At 44.7% G+C, this 16,070-nt stretch overlaps 1 protein-coding gene across 10 annotated transcripts in view; it reads left to right on the forward strand.

Annotated features, from left to right (window-relative positions):
- The window catches only part of LOC122812836 (protein 4.1-like), a gene marked incomplete at its 3' end in the record, with an annotated part of 3,376,257 nt that overhangs the window by 89,905 nt on the left and 3,270,282 nt on the right, over nucleotides 1-16,070 (forward strand).

Here is a 16,070-nt window from a genome sequence, read left to right on the forward strand (position 1 = left end):
ACAATTTAGCTTTAACATGATCAGGCAAAGATTGCTGCTTAAGCCAAGCATGCCTTCTAAGCACAGACCCAGTAACAGCAGCCCTGCAAGAGGCCTCTTAAGAATCAAAACCACTTTGCAAAGTATGATGTTAAGTTGTGTATCTTGCCTTCATTCTTGCTGGTTGGGATCGGAGCCAATCCTCCGCTCCGACTCTGCCATCTTCAATAGCTCGAGAGCTGTTTACTGGCTCGAGGCTACTCCTTATCCATAATGCCTAGCGATAGCTACCCAGGTTTCGTTTGCCGCTTCAGCTGCGAGGGTGTTGTTTTCTGGCTCAGGCTCATATATTTAGCTTTTTTGTGTAAACTTTCCTTCTAAATTTAAAATTTTTCTAGTATTTTTTTCTATTTAGAATAGTTATACTTGTTGCTGTTATTTTTTCTTGTATCTCGCCCTTGTGTTAGAACTCACTTAAGTTAGAGAGTTCTCCCCACCCCTCCCCTATCCCTAGGTTAGCTGTTTAGAGGCTCTCCTTTTTCTCTTTTTTTTCTCTTATTGTTATTTAAAAAAAAAATTATTGTAGTTAGCATAGTACTGGTGTGTTTGTCTAGGTTAGTACTGTTTTTTGTGTCAGTAGTCACTTCTTAGTCCTCCTTTTTTTTAGTACACCATGTCTAAGGAAGCTAAGGTTTCTGGTTTTAAGAACTATGACTCGTGTTGTCAGAAAATGTCTCTGACAGTTGGGCACACTAGTTGCGCCTACTGTTTAGGCGCTGTTCACCTGCAGGACTCTTGTTCTATTTGCCATGCTTTTAGTCCAAGAGTCCTGCAGGAGCGTAAGAATAAACTAATTCTTAGGGGTCTGTTAAAACCCCAGGATTCACCAGCAAAGAGTTCACAGCCTGTGAAATCCCCAAAATCCACTAAGCCGTCGGCTCCATCCTTGGAGCTGGCTCCTGTGCTGGATTTACCTTCTAAGTTTGTTCCGGCTGGCACCGACAAGACAACCTCCCCTTCGGCTCCATCGGATGTTTTGGAGCCGTCGCGGAGTCACAAGAGGCTGATGTCCCCTTCCTTAGAGTCTGTGCATTCGGCTCCTCTGTCTCCATTGCTTCAAAGTGAGCGTAGCCACCGGCCCTCTCACTCCTCTCGGTCCTCTGGGTTGTCTGATCACGATGTGAAGAGAGTAGTCAGTAGGTTGTTAAAGTCGCAGGCACTAGCTAAATTATTGTCCAGCCCTCCTCAACCGATGTCTGCTCCATCCACTTCACTTGATATTCCTCCTCTGACTCCAGTGAGTTCGGAGCCGGAGTTCGTTGGGGTTCGGTAGTGGAACCATTGGCTCCGATCACCATATCCTCTTCGGTTCCGACCTCTGCTCACATTACTTCGATACTTCCTTCGATCGAGGAATCTGGTCGCCAGAGCTTCAGCGCAGGTGAGCTCGGCTCCAACATTGGCCTCTGAGCCAACCCCATCAGCTAGGAGAAAGATTCCTGTTTTGCCGGAGCTTTCTCTTCCTCGAGATGGGGGGTGCCTTTGAGGTCATGTGGAGCATGCTGTCCCCTGAGTCAGCTCCACTACTGGCTCCACCGACTCCATTCCCTATAGTGTCTGTGCCAACCTCTGCTCCTCCTCCAGACCCCAAGCGTTGGGAACCGATGGTCCAGGACACCCCATTGGGTGTTTCCTCTTCTTTTGAGGCCTTTCCTGGTCTCTGAGGAGCCCCCTCGGAAGAAGTGCAAGAGGAAGCACATTGACTCCCCGGAGTCTGTCACTTCTGATACGGACTTAGATGATTCGGAAGAGTCCCAGAGATCCCCCTCTGAAGATGTTTTGTTCACGGACATCCTTGAAATGCTTAGGCAGAGGGGGAACTGGACTCCCCTAGTCCCTACCGAGGATGATTCCGTATTCCTAGATGCCTTCGGTTCCCGACCTTCCACCTCCTGGGTTGAGGAATAGTGACTCGAAAGGCTTGGTCAGCTCCGGACAGAGCGGAACCAACTCGGAGGAGACCAATTAAGTTCATTACAGCTTCCCAGGATAAGCAGTTTCTTTCTAAGGATGTGCCCATTGATGCCATGGTGGTAGCAGCTGCCTCCAAAAAAGAGATGGCAGAGACCTCTTCATCTGTTCATCCTCCTAACAAGGAGTCTAGGATGATGGACCGATACGGAAAGTGAATGTTTGTTTCAGCGACCTTCTCCATGAGGTCCATGAACTACTTATGTCACTTTACTCGTCTTCAGAGGGATCTCCTAAAAGAGCTAGGAGATACCTTTCAAGATCCTACAGCTGAGGGAGTTTAAGCCAAAGTAACTTCCCAGCTACCGACTCTTAATTCCGTAGTCAACTCCTCCATGAGGCTCTTTTCCTATGCTGCCGATGGAGCTAGTAGAGCCACAGGCACTGCTGTGGCCCTCCGGAGGCATGCTTGGATGCGGCTGTGTAATTTTGCGGAACCCTTTCAAGCGTCCTTCACCAACACCTCCTTTGATGGCTCCTTTCTCTTTGGGCCACAGGTGAAAGACACTTTGACTAGGCGTGAGCAAGAAGGCAAGACACTCTCTGCCGTGGGAGTCCATTTTTCCACTCCTTCAAGACCCTTCCCCAAGGGTCAGAAGAGTGAAAAGATGTGGATCTGCAAATCTCAGGGAGCCTTGCCTGACACACGTAGTGATTTTTTTCTTCCAGAGGCAGAGGGGGAAACAACAATAATAGATGCCGCCCTCGTGGCAGAGTGGGTCTGCAGAACCAGGGCAACGGAGAATCCTTCTCTGACCAGCCCTTCCAGCATCCCTGAAGGGTTGCCTGGCTGCTCACCTCTGGAGGCAGTCTGGGGAAGACTTTCGCTGTACCCAAAAGCCTGGCAAAATTTAACAAGAGACAGATGGATACTGTCCATTTTATATCCGGAGGTTACAAAATTCCCTTCCATCAAACCCCCTTACAGTCAAAGAAGGCTCTTCCAGATGTTCCACCCAATCTGAGGGAGCAAGCAGTTATAGAAGTTTCAGAACTGCTAAGAAAAAGAGCAATCCAAGAGGTCCCCGCAGACCAGCTCGGATCCAGACTTTACTCAAGGTTCTTTTTAGTAGCAAAAAAAGACAGGGGACTGGAGACCCATTCTGGATCTCAGCAGATTAAACAGATCTGTACAAAGAACAAAGTTTCAGATGGTCACGCTACAGTCCATTCTACCCTTTCTGGGTCAGGACAATTGATGTGCTCAATAGATCTTCAGGATGCGTACTACCATATCAAGATGGACAGACGTTCCAGGCGATTTCTTCGCTTTCGGGTGGGGGCAGTCATTACCAGTTCAGAGCTCTGCCCTTTGGTCTCACCACAGCCCCCAGGGTGTTCACCAAATGTATGGCAGTGGTCACGGCTCACCTGAGATGTCAAGGATTCCAGGTGTTTCCATATCTAGACGACTGGCTCCTTACTACTACCACCAGGCATCAACTCCTACAAGCACGGGATTACACAATCACTTTTTGCACCCATCTAGGTATTGCCATAAATTTCGAAAAATCTACTTTGTTGCCCTCTCAGTCTATCACTTACATAGGAGCAGAATTAAACACAAAGGAAATGTTCGCAAGATTACCACTGGAAAGAGTGCCCACTATTCCTCAAGTGCAAGTTCTAATGCAGAGCAAGAAGATACAAGTCAAATATGTCCTTCAAACTCTAGGCTCCATGGCAGCTGCCATCCTCCTCCTTCCATTGGCGCGCTTCCATATGAGGATTCTTCAGTGGCTTCTTTTCACACAGTGGTCTTTCCAAGAGCTACCCATGTCTCACATGATCATGATTACAGAAGCATGCAAAAGGCACCTTTCCTGGTGGATGGTCTCCCCACTAGTGACTCAGGGCAGACCCTTCATTCAGCCCTCTCCGGTAGCCACAGTGACCACAGACAGCTCCCTGATAGGGGGGGGGGCATTATCTGGGCAGGACAGTCCAAGGCACTTGGCAACCTCATGAGTACCATCTGCATATAAATGTCCTAGAGATGAGAGCCGTGCTCCTAGCGTTGCAAGCCCTTCAAGACTCTCTTCCTTCTGGGACCATTGCGATCCAGACAGACAATATGTCAGTAGTGTGGTACATCAACCAACAAACAGGGCGGGACCAAATCTTCCCCCTTGTGTCGAAAAGCACTCAGACTGTGGCAGTGGGCGATTTTCCCCCCGTTTTCTAATTGCGACACACATCCCTGGGAGATCCAACGTCATAGCAGACCGGCTCAGCAGAGCTATCCTCATGCCTCACGAGTGGTCTGTGAATCGGGAAGTTGCAGACCTGATCTTCCGCAAATGGGGACAGCCTTGCTGCGATCTTTTTGCCACCCCATTCAACAACAAATGCAGCAACTACTTCTCCCTCCTTCCGCTTCCAGGTCACCTACCCAGGGATGCTCTACTCCACGATTGGCCTCAGGGACACTTTATGCATTTCCTCCCTTTCCCCTTATACCAAGACTCCTACAGAAAGCAAAGTCATTGGGTTGCAAAGTGATCCTCATTGCCCCCTACTGGCCTCAACAGATTTGGTTTCCGTTCCTACACCTCTATCTTCTCGATCAGCCCTGGACTCTGGACCCGATTCCAGATCTACTGGTTAATCAATCAGGTGGGTTGCATCAGTCCCTTCAGACACTCCAGCTCACAGCTTGGTTGCACCACTTCCAACCCTAGCCAGGCTCCCTATCATTTCTCCAACAGTCAGTGAGATTATCGTTTCCTCACATAGGTCCACCACCAGGACTATGTATGCTAGCAAATGGAAATGTTTTTCTTATTGGGCTGAGTCTAGGAATGTGGATCCCTTTTCAGCCCCAGTCCATGAGATCCTAGAGTTCTTAGCACAACTGTTTCACTCTTGAGCCACTTCTGCTACCATTAGGGTGCAATTAGCAGCCATTTCTAATTTTCACATCGGGTTACAGAATTCAAGCATCATGTCTCACAAGCTCTGTAAAGCCTTTTTGAAAGGGACATCTCTTCTTAGACCTCAAGAGAGACCCTCCTCCTCCCTGGGACCTTAATCTAGTCCTAACGTCCTTAATTTTGCCTCCTTTTGAACCAGCGGCATCTTGCTCCATCAAATTTCTTTCTTGGAAAACACTCTTTCTGGTTGCTATTACTTCAGCCAGACGAGTCTCAGAACTACAGGCAGTATGTGTCCATCCCCCTTATCTGGTTTTTCATAGGGATAGAGTTTCTCTGAGGACAAATCCTTCGTTTCTTCCCAAAGTCTGCTCTGAACATAATTTAAATCAATCTATAGATCTCCCCGTTTTCTTCCACAATCATAGCAACAAGGCAGAGTACAAACTTCACCAGTTGGACGTGCACAGGCAATTGTGTTTTTACCTTCATAGAACTAAAGAAATAAGAAAATCAGACTAATTGTTTCTGTCTTGTGCCTTAAACAAACAAGGTCTCCCAGTTTCCAAGGTTACTTTATCCAGATGGCTCTCCCATACTATTTCATTTAGTTATCAGTTACGGGATAAGGAATCCCCATCTAAACCGAAAGGTCATTCTACTAGGGCATTAGCCACCTCTGTAGCTTTCCAGTCTAGGTTGCCCATGGATTCCATATGTGCAGCTGCTACGTGGGAAAATCCTCATACCTTTTATTTCTCATTACAAGGTGGATATGGTCTCCCGGAGCAGAGCTGATTTTGGTTCCACTCTTCTGAAGAGTCTGTTCCACTGAGCCACCCAGGATTTTAGGTGCTAGGGACACTGTCCCGACCAGCAAGAATGAAGGCAAGATAGACAACTTAACATAAAGAAGTTATGTACCTACCATAACGTTCCATGTTAGTTTTCTTCATCTCGCCTTCTTTCTTGCGTCCCGCCCTCCGTCCCCCTGTCCTAGTGGATCGAGAGGTGTCCTTTTTCACTGGCTGAGTATTCTTTGTTTCCCTCTATTGATTTAGAGGATATGGAAGGTATAAGTCAACAAGTTCTTTTGACTGGTTTATTCTCTTATGTCTGGAGTTAGCTATTTCAAACGAGATCTGGGTAGCTATCGCTAGGCATTATGGGATAAGGGGTAGCCTCGAGCCAGTAAATCGCTCTCGAGCTATTGAAGATGGCCGAGTCGGAGCCGAATATCAGCTCCGATCCCAACCAGCAAGAAAAGGTGAGATGAAGACAACTAACATGGAACGTTATGGTAGGTACATAACTTCTTCTTTTCCAACTTGTTCAGCAGAATGCATTAAATCCTGTAAATCTTTATTTTCCACACAGTCCGGAATCAACATCATTTTCTGTTTAAGCAGTCCAATAACATGTTGCTGATATTTTACCATATGAAATTGGCAGTTTAAAGCTCTGATTGCCAAGGTTGCTGAAGTATAAACCTTTGTACCCCATCTGTCCAGCACCCTGGAGTCTCTATCAGAAGGGGTAGAATTTTTAGCCGTAGATGCCTTAATGCCATTGGGCCCCTGAAAAATAATCTCAGGATCTGCAATAGGATTTTTGAAAAGGAGCTTGTGGGACTCTGGAACTCTGTAGTATCTGTCAGGTTTACTAGGAGCAGGAGGCAGGGATTCGGGGGCCAAACTGGATTCCGAGAAAACATCATAAACAATTTCTAGTACAGGAGGAATAGCCAAAGGCCTATGCTGAGGTAGAAGGAATCAGAAAATTCCTTGCTTTCCCAGTGAAAATGCTCCCTTAACGCATGTAAGGTTTCCCCAAAAGAAAAATTCTCAAGAGGAGAAGCAGAGGGAATAGAATCCTCTGCATCAGAATCCTCATAAGTAGGCAAGGACAAATCCAGGTCATCAGAAGAGTCACAAGAAGCAGAATCCTGATCAGAAGATTCATTATCAAGTTCAGCCGTAGGCCTCTGGGGGGGGGGGGGGGTGACTATCCCTGATTAGAGTTATAAGATCTTCAGCCATTTTTATCATTTTGTTTTTTTATGCATAGGGGCCTGAGCATGTGGCCTTGGCGTCAGTTTTTTAGACCTGGATCGAGATTTGTCTTAGTAATGAAGGAGGCGTTGATTTAATACGCAAGTCCATAGGACTGAATACACCCTCAGAAGCCAGTACCTGCACAGGGAGTACCTGCACAGTGGCTCCAGACCCATCCAAGGTAGAGACATCCGCGGGTTCCATAGTTAAAGTATCTTGCTGCATACCGGACTACGAATGTGTCTCGGTAGAGGCCTGTGAAGCAGAAGTAGTGGGTATCGGGGGCTGTGAAAGCGCCTCACTGAGTACTGGCGACTGGCTTAGGAGAAGCTTTGTCAGCAGTTTTGGACCGCGGCAGCCTGTCTGTCTTTATCTTTGCGTTTTTTCGGAATCCCGGTAGTCGGATGGCTAACTGACATTTCTGGATAATTAAACGGAGAACCGAAATACTTAAGAGGCAAAAATGTACCAACGACGGACAGAGCATTGATTTAAATAAAGCACAAAACCAGCAGCAAGGTACGTTGTGGTCAGGGCCTAGGCAAGGAATACAGTGCGAATGAACATCTTTGAGGTATTTGCTTTCCACAATTTATGCAATTATTACCTTTTACTGACATCGGTAAGGAGCAAGAAAAAGATTCCCCAACAGGGTACTTAGCTTTAAGTTGAAGACTTCGGTTCTGAAACTCGAAAAGGTAAATTTCAGGAGTTGGCCGACCGGCACTTGCAAACTGCTTCTGCTTCGGGCACCGCACGACAAGAAAGACTGATGTAATGGCGTCGGCTGCATGTTTTATACCCCTGACGACCTGACGTCATGGAAGAAGGGACAGCAACTGATGCAGGACCCAAGACTTTGTTAATTAGGCCGACTGAGGGCAATCTGCAAGCAGATTATCCAAATGTAATGACTGCAACAGTGAAACACGAAGAACATCTATAGACCTATTAGCCTGACTACCCTTATCTGCAAGCCAGTGGAGCAAATCATCATAGACCTTATCAAAAAATATATTGGTAACCTCCAAACACTTGACTCTACTCAATTCAAAGGTGCCTGTTAAACCTAGTGGACTTAGAGACAAGTCACCAAGGCCCTTGATGAGGGGACACCTACCTAGACTTAGCCAAGGCTTTTGACACTATCCCCCACTCAGGCATCATTGACAAACTCACCCATCTAGGTACCAACAAGTATATCATTAGTGGGCCGGTAACTGGCTCACAGATAGAACCCATATAGTCAAAATAGGGAAATCCATTTCCAACAGCAAACCTGTAACCAGTGGTCTACAGGGATCAGTTCTGGGACCTCTGCTGTTATAGCTTGCACTTCTGAGAAGTGAATTCCAAACTAAAGGTCTGTGGCTGACATTTGTTGATGACTTCAAACTGGGAGAGGTCACAGAATCTCCAAACGATGTCAGCCTCCTACAAGAGGGTCTTAAACAAACAAATGACTGGTGCCAAAGTCGTGGCCTTAAACTCAATGCAAAGTGTTCTTATCCCTTTTGGTAAGAGTGATGTTCCTGCTAACTATCACATCAATAACAACACCCTAAGTACACACTCGGTGGTGAGAGACCTGGGCACACAGATGGACAGCAACCTTACCTTTGATCACCATGTCTCCACAGTGGTAAGAAGGGCATTCTATATTGCTCCTCTCATAAGTAAGGGCATTGCCTCCAGACAAAAGTTCTAACCTCACTGTACTCCTCACTCATCAGGCCAATAATGTTGGATCCATGCTGTCTGATTTTCATCTGGTTCAAACTCCCTTCCTCCCTTCTACCCTCATCCAAATTGTCACCTATGGCTTCTGGATGATCTGGTGGAGGTTACTCCCTGTCTGTGCACAGTCTCACTAGACTGATATACCTTCTGTCAGCCATTGCAGACTAGTAAGCTTCATTTCCTTTGGCTAAGGTTTTTCCCCTTTCCTATGTAAATTTACAGTGGATATAAGTTTACACACCCCTGTTAAAATGTCAGGTTTTTGTGATATAAAAATGAGACCACAATAAATCATTTCAATCCCACCTTTAATGTGACCTATAATCTGTACAATTCAATTGAAAAATAAATCTGTTGGGGGAAAATATAAAAAAATAAACATACAATAGTCTGGTTGTATAAGTTTGCACACCCTTAAACTAATAATTTGTTGTGTGTGCGCACCCTTAAACTAATAATTTGTTGAAGCACCTTTTGATTGAATTACAGCATTCAGTCTTCTTGGATACACACATGCCATCAATTAAGGATGCTCTGATTAACCCCAAATAAAGTTCAGCTGTCCTAGTACGATTTTCCTGACAGTTACTCAGTTGCCTGCTACAGCAAAAGCCATGGTTCGCAGAGATCTTGCAAAGCATCAAAGGGGTCTCATTGTTGAAAGGTATAATTCAGGAGAAGAGTACAAAAAATTTTCCACAGCATTGGATATACCATGGAACACAGTGAAGATGGTCATCAAAAAGTGGAGAAAATATGGGACAACAGTGATGTTGCAAAGAACTGGACATCCCTCCAAAATTGATGAAAAGACGAGACAAAAACTGGTCAGGTAGACTGCCAAGAGACCTACAGCAACACTGAAGGAGCTGCAAGAATTTCTGGCAAGCACTAGTTGTGTACTACATGTGACAAGCAATCTCCCATATTCTACATATGTCTGGACTATGGGGTAGGGTTGCAAGACAGAAGCCTTTTCTTGCACACACAAACACCCAGGCCTGACAACATTTTGCAAAACAATACATAGTCTCCCAAAAGCATGTTGGAAAATGTGTTATGGTCTGATGAGACCAAGGTTGAACTTTTGGCCACAATTTGAGAAGGTGCAAAACCACACTTCACATCCCCCAGAAGAACACCATCCCCACGGTGAAGCATGGTGTTGGCAGTATCATGCTTTTTGGGGTGGCTTTTCTTCAGCTGGAACTGGGGCTTTAGTCAAGCTGGAGGGAATTATGAACGGTTCCAAATGCCAGTCACTTTTGGCCCAAAACCTTTCAGGTGTCTGCTAGAAAGCTGAAGATGAAGAGGAATTTCACCATTCAGCACAAAAATGACCCCAAGCATACATCCAAGTCGACAAAAGAATGGCTTCACCAGAAAATTCCCAGCCAGAGCCCAGACCTAAATCCAATAGAAAATCTGTGGGGTGACCTGAAGAGGGCTGTGCACATGAGATGCCCTCGCAATCTGAAATATTTGGAGCACTGTTGCAAGGGAGAGTGAGCAAATGTTGCCAAGTCAAGATGTGCCGTGCTGCTAGACTCCTACCCAAGAAGACTGAATGTTGTAATTTAAATTAGAAGGTGCTTCAATGAAATATTAGTTTAAGGGTGTGCACACTTATGCAGCCAGCGTATTGAACATTTTTTATTTTTTATATTTTTTCCACTAACAGATGTTTTTCAATTGAATTGTACAGGTTATAGGTCACATTAAAGGTGGGGAAAGTTTTGAAATGATTTATTGTGGTCAGTTTTTTATATCACATAAACCTGGCATTTCAACGGATGTGGAACCTTTGTATATCCTGTGTCTGTGTGTCTGTGTGTCTGTGTCTGTGTGTGTGTGTGTGTGTGTGTGTGTGTGTGTGTGTGTGTGTGTGTTTGTTTTTCACTATTATAGAGGCAAACTTGATCTGAGTATCTGAGGTGCAACAAAGGGAGTTATGGGTAGGGGGAAGTCGGAGCTCTGGAACAGATGAGCTTCGAGATCTGTACCAAGATCAGTTCCTGTCTGATACAACAACCAAGTGTCTGAAGCAGACAAAAATCGGATAACATGGATCTAACATTATGTTAAGTACATAACTTTGATTTAGACATCATCCAGGAGTCTTAAGGCAGTCCGTGGTGAGCAAAATGAAGAGTAAATTGGAAATGCTGTTTATACTATGTAGGCAGTGCCAGACTATTGAGACTCTGCCTTGTGGGGACAGTCACATTACATACAGAATTAAGTAGTTATTGCTGAGTTGCCGTTTGAGCCCCCCCCACCCCTTTTTTTTTGGCTAACAACTGCTTTCTACAAAACTAGCTTTGCTAAACTTTCCTAGAACCATGTATTTAGACCAAATGCCCTCTGTGTGGAATAGTAATCCTCTCTTCCATCAACAGGCTCGTAGCAATGGTTTCTTTGCTACAGTATCCATTTATTTAACACTGTTTATCTTTGTCCACATTTGAAGCAGAGGTGTGTGTCTCTTAGTGCTGACCTATTTTTCTTTTTCAGTTAGTGGATGGCCTAGTCTAGGGTTGCCACCTTTTCAAATGGCCAAAGTGGGACATTTTCGGGACACACATCAGATTTTACAGGCTGACACATACCCACGGTCAGTACAAAGGATAGAACTTTACTTTTTTGCCTAAATAAAAGCTTATTCTTGTAGCAGTTTAGTTGCTTATTCTGTTTCTTGTAACATTTAGGTATTTTAGATACAGAAATAACTATTTTATGCAACTATTACATAAAATATGGGACATAATCATGTCCTACAATCTCATGACATTTGCCATTTTTAATATTTTTTGTCAGGACACAACTGCCCAAAGAGGGGACTGTCCCTCGCAAAGTGGGACAGGTGGTAACCCTAGCCTAGTCACAGTATGCATGATTGACTTAATTTTAATGTGACTTGTTTGACACAGATATTGTAATTGCTTTTTCAGAGCATCTCTCCCCTCTAGAACTCCCACTTTTCAAGATGTCCTTGCTTTTAATTAACTGATGGAGAGGCAGTTATAAATAGATAAAAAGTGCCAGGCACTGAATCTTTAAGCAAAAGATGCCTTGTTTGGTTCTGATGTTTTGTGCTTGGAACATGCAGTGGTGGATACCCCACCCCTACACCTAAATACATTTAATGCAAATGTTCTGTTCATTGGTAGATGTACAGCCCAGTGTATGAGAGACTGTCTTTACCCGAGAAGCTTGGTCCTTTGGTACCACTAAGCTCGTGTCTGCTTAAGCTTGGTCCTTTGGTACCACTAAGCTCGTGTCTGCTTAAGTACATGCCAGAACTCTTATAATTTTACCAGGCAGCTGCCAGGAAGGACATTCAGTTCTTCAAAAGACAATGAGATGCTGTTGACATAAGTGCCTCTTCATGTGTGTAGATTTCTTGTACTTGTTTTATTTTACCTCACCTCAATTAAATAAAGGCAGAGTTTCTCATGTTGATGACATTTTCCTTTAGACAGCACAGTTTAAGCTGTTTGTACTTTCCAGGCGATCTTGTTTCATTACCTGTGGCATTGCTGCATGGAGGTAGCAGTACCGTATCACACATGACAGTCTAAAAGTAAAATGCTAGTTTTAACTTAAAAACATTCCAGACTTCAAAAACAAATGTTCAGGGTTTTATTTGGTAAGAGCATGATTAACCATAGTTGAGTAAAACAGTTTCTTAAACTGAAATAAAATTGCTGATCGTGAATGTATTTGTTATGAATTAATGGTAAAACAGTCTGTACGTAAAACTAATTTCTGAGAAATTGCTTTGTTTTTATAAAGTTAGATTTGTTCTTTTGTTTCCAGTAAGTAACATTTTGCTAACTGACCCGTATTGTAATTTTATTTCAGTATTCTTGGAGGTGCAGCAAAAACATGTCCGATTACCTTCTTGTGAATGAATTTTCCTGTTAATAGCTGCTTTCCAGTGAGATGTTTCACTGAAATTCAGGATAGTCCATACAGTGCCAGTTGGAAGTGACAAGCTAAAGATGTTTAGCTAGCACCCCACTGGCTGATTGTGTGTTTAAAAAAAAAAAAAAAAATGGCAGGACTGATTAACCATATGCCTTGGCAGGACAAACAAACCCCAGCTCTCTGCTCACCAGGAGACTAAATTAGATATGTAGAGCATCTGCCTGGTTAAACAGAAGTTGAGTTCAAACTTTATGGTCTGTCGCATTGTAATTTATTCTGGTTTGGTACTGAAGCGTGGCCTTTGTATTTTGTGACTTCAGAACGGGGTGTGTGGGGGAGAGGCTGACTGACAGAGAGCATGAATTACCGATCACTTTACACTTTAATTTTTGGCACTTGTTCACTGGCCAGCTGTTGACAGATTTATTATGCTTGACAGGTAATTCTTTTCTTTCTTCTCATTAGTAATGTAAATATTCCAGTTTTGCCGACGTGTTCTAAATCTGGTGCACTGACATGCAGAATGTCACGTTACATACTTAATTTCGTGAGATTTGCAGTTTCAATTTTCAAAGTATAAAAATAGACAATAGTAAAATATAGAAGATTCCTGGCTTAAGCATATGCTGATTTTGTCTGTACTTGTAGATAAGTGGGTGCATAGAAAAGTTATGTATGTATATTTTTATTCTAATTTTAACAGTTTTGCATGTTAAACAGAGGATGCACCCATTTTTGAGATGGAGCACAGCCTTTTACTGAGTAAGACCCTGGTACTCAGTTGGACTGGTTCATTATATATCTAAAGTGTTAAAAGCTCTTAAGAGCTGCAGAATTATGTGGACTGCTTGAGATGTAGTATATCTGGTAAGATTGTACAAGTGTTTGAAACTGGGAATGCCTTCTATGTCATTTCCCTTGGCTCAGCATATAACACCAAAATAGTTTCATTTATAGTAAAGTAAATTCTACCATTTCATTCCTTTCAGAAGGAAAGGCAGCATTATTGCTGATCTTTGGAACAAGCTAACACTGTGCTATTGTCACAATGGTCCTTAAACTCTTAATATCTTTAGTACCCCCCCCCCCCCCCGGCAGCTCTCTAGCCAATAGGATAAAGGTTAAAGCCTGCAGTAGTGCTCTTGAATCTCACAATAAGGGTACACTGTCTCTAGGAGGAGTTTTACTCAAGTCTGGCCATAGGAAAGAAGGTGTTCTCCAAATTTTCACATACACACTTTTTGTATCTTCCGCAAATACCCATAATTTAAGCCTATGTCTTGTGGAAGGCAGTAGTAAAAAGTTGGGTATTGGTGTCTTTTGTGCACTTTTGAACTGTTTGTATGTAGACCAAATGGTTTGTCAGACTCTTAAAAACTGAATGGTTTCAGATCTATGGCCTAATAAAATGCTTGTGTCCAAACGAGTGTTAAGTAATAGTTTTTTGTGTATTTGTGTTGAGTTGCATAGATGCAGAAATACTCCATTGTTTTTGTAGTGGTGGTTTTTCTGTTAAGTATACTATTGCTAATGTCCCCTAGTCATAGACTGCCTTGTGAACATTGCAGTGTTGACAAGGAACACCAGTGTATCCAATGATTTGCAGCAGGCAGCCGATGCTGTACTAACTGCTTCTGCAGAAGATTCACTGTGGTAAAAAGAATCCTGCCCAACCTATAGAGATAATTGGTGACACTGGCAGGTGCCCACTCCGCCCAAACCTTTGTTGGGGGCACTGCAGAGACATTTTCCGTAAGTGACTCTTAGTGTCTAATACAGAAGTGCTAAATCACTGGTCTGTATCATCTTTTGTAAAGAAATTGTTCCATCATTAACTCCATGCTGATTTATCTTCCCCTTGAAAGCAAATCAGAAACAAAGGTGGTGGTTGTGTCTTTCGGCTTATCCCGGTTAGGGGTCGCCCCAGGGGAACTCTGGTCCGCTAATGTTTGGTAGTGGATTTTTATGTGCCGAGTTACCAGCCCTGACGCACAACCTTCAACGAAGGCACGCTTATTCACGCATGCCTCCACACAGAAGATGCTCTAGCTGAGAATCGAACGGGACAATGTCTTGCTGTGAGGTGACAATGCTACCGCAGCACCACTACCGTGGGCAAATCAGAAACAAAGGTATATAAGTGATGTCCTTCAAGAATGCAACTGCAGTCATAACATATGGGTTGTCCTGCCTCAGGCAGCCCTCGGTCGGCCGAATTCCAAAGTCTGGGTCCGGCGTCGGCTGGTGTCGCCTCCTCTCCGATGTCACAACGGCTGGAGTATAAAGGCATCGGCCAGCGCCATCTTCTTCAGTCTTTCTTGCCGCGCGGTGCCCGAAGCAGAAGCAGTTCACAAGTGCCGGTCGGTCAGCTCCTGTGTTTTCAGTACCGAAGTCATCTAAAAGCTAAGTACCCCATTGGGGAACATTTATTCTTGCCTCAGCCGATGTCGGAACAAATTGAGAAAGTTAATAATTGTTTGTCTTGTGGTAAACAAATACCTCATAAGGACTTCCATTCTCTCTGCCTTCCTTGCCTGGGCCCAGACCACGACGTCTTGGCCTGTGCTGCCTGTGCCTGCTTTAATAAGCGCACTCTCGGGTACCGGGCAGAATTCACCGAGGACTTCTTCGGTGAATCTTTTGCGTATATCATGCCATCGGATCAACCGACAACCCAATCTGCTAAAAAACGCAAGGACCGGGACCGACATCCTCGGCCCGCGTCAACTACCGATGTTTCTCCTAAACCCTCTGCTAGCGCTCCAGTCCCTTCGGAAGTGGTAAATCTACCGCTCCAGGCCGACGACACAGCGTTAACACGACCTTTGGTCTCTGAGATCTCTCTGGTGCCGGTTGTTGATTTTCCTCCGGAAACCGAAGTTCTGGATCTACCTGACACCATTCCTGTGGACAAGGTAACGCCTGCACGTGGGGCTGCTAGGCCTCCTGTATCCATGTCCATCAAGGCCTTTGCACGTGCTAAGGCCGCCAGTCAGGCCAAGGCCCATCCTAAACCTGCCCAGGCCCCTTCATCTGATAAGCAGATCATGTCTCTAGCTGCAGATCTTATTTCCCTTATCAGGGGGTCTCAGCCTCATCCGGACAGGGGTTCTCAGCCACCTGCAGAGAAAAGGCCTAGAACTGAGCAGGCGGACGACCTCTCCTCGGATGAAGCCTCTGGGGATTCTGAGCATTCTGATACTCAAGAAGAACCCTTCCAGGCCTACGAGGACTCTGATGCTGAGGAATCAATTCCCTCTGCCTCCCCTCCAGAGGATTTCTCATCTGGGGAAGTACTGCATTCCATGAGGGAACATTTTCAATGGCAGGGTCAGGAATTCCCTGACTCCAGGAAAAGGCTTCGTACTTTCCTCAAGCTTCCCCAGCACAGACCTTTGGCTATCCCTCCAGTTATGGATGTTTTGGATGATGATTTCTCCGACTCCAGTGCCTACCCTGATTC

The sequence above is a fragment of the Protopterus annectens genome, chromosome 1.part1 (assembly GCF_019279795.1).
Source record: "Protopterus annectens isolate FY-2018-M chromosome 1.part1, PAN1.0, whole genome shotgun sequence".
Lineage (NCBI taxonomy): Eukaryota > Metazoa > Chordata > Ceratodontiformes > Protopteridae > Protopterus > Protopterus annectens.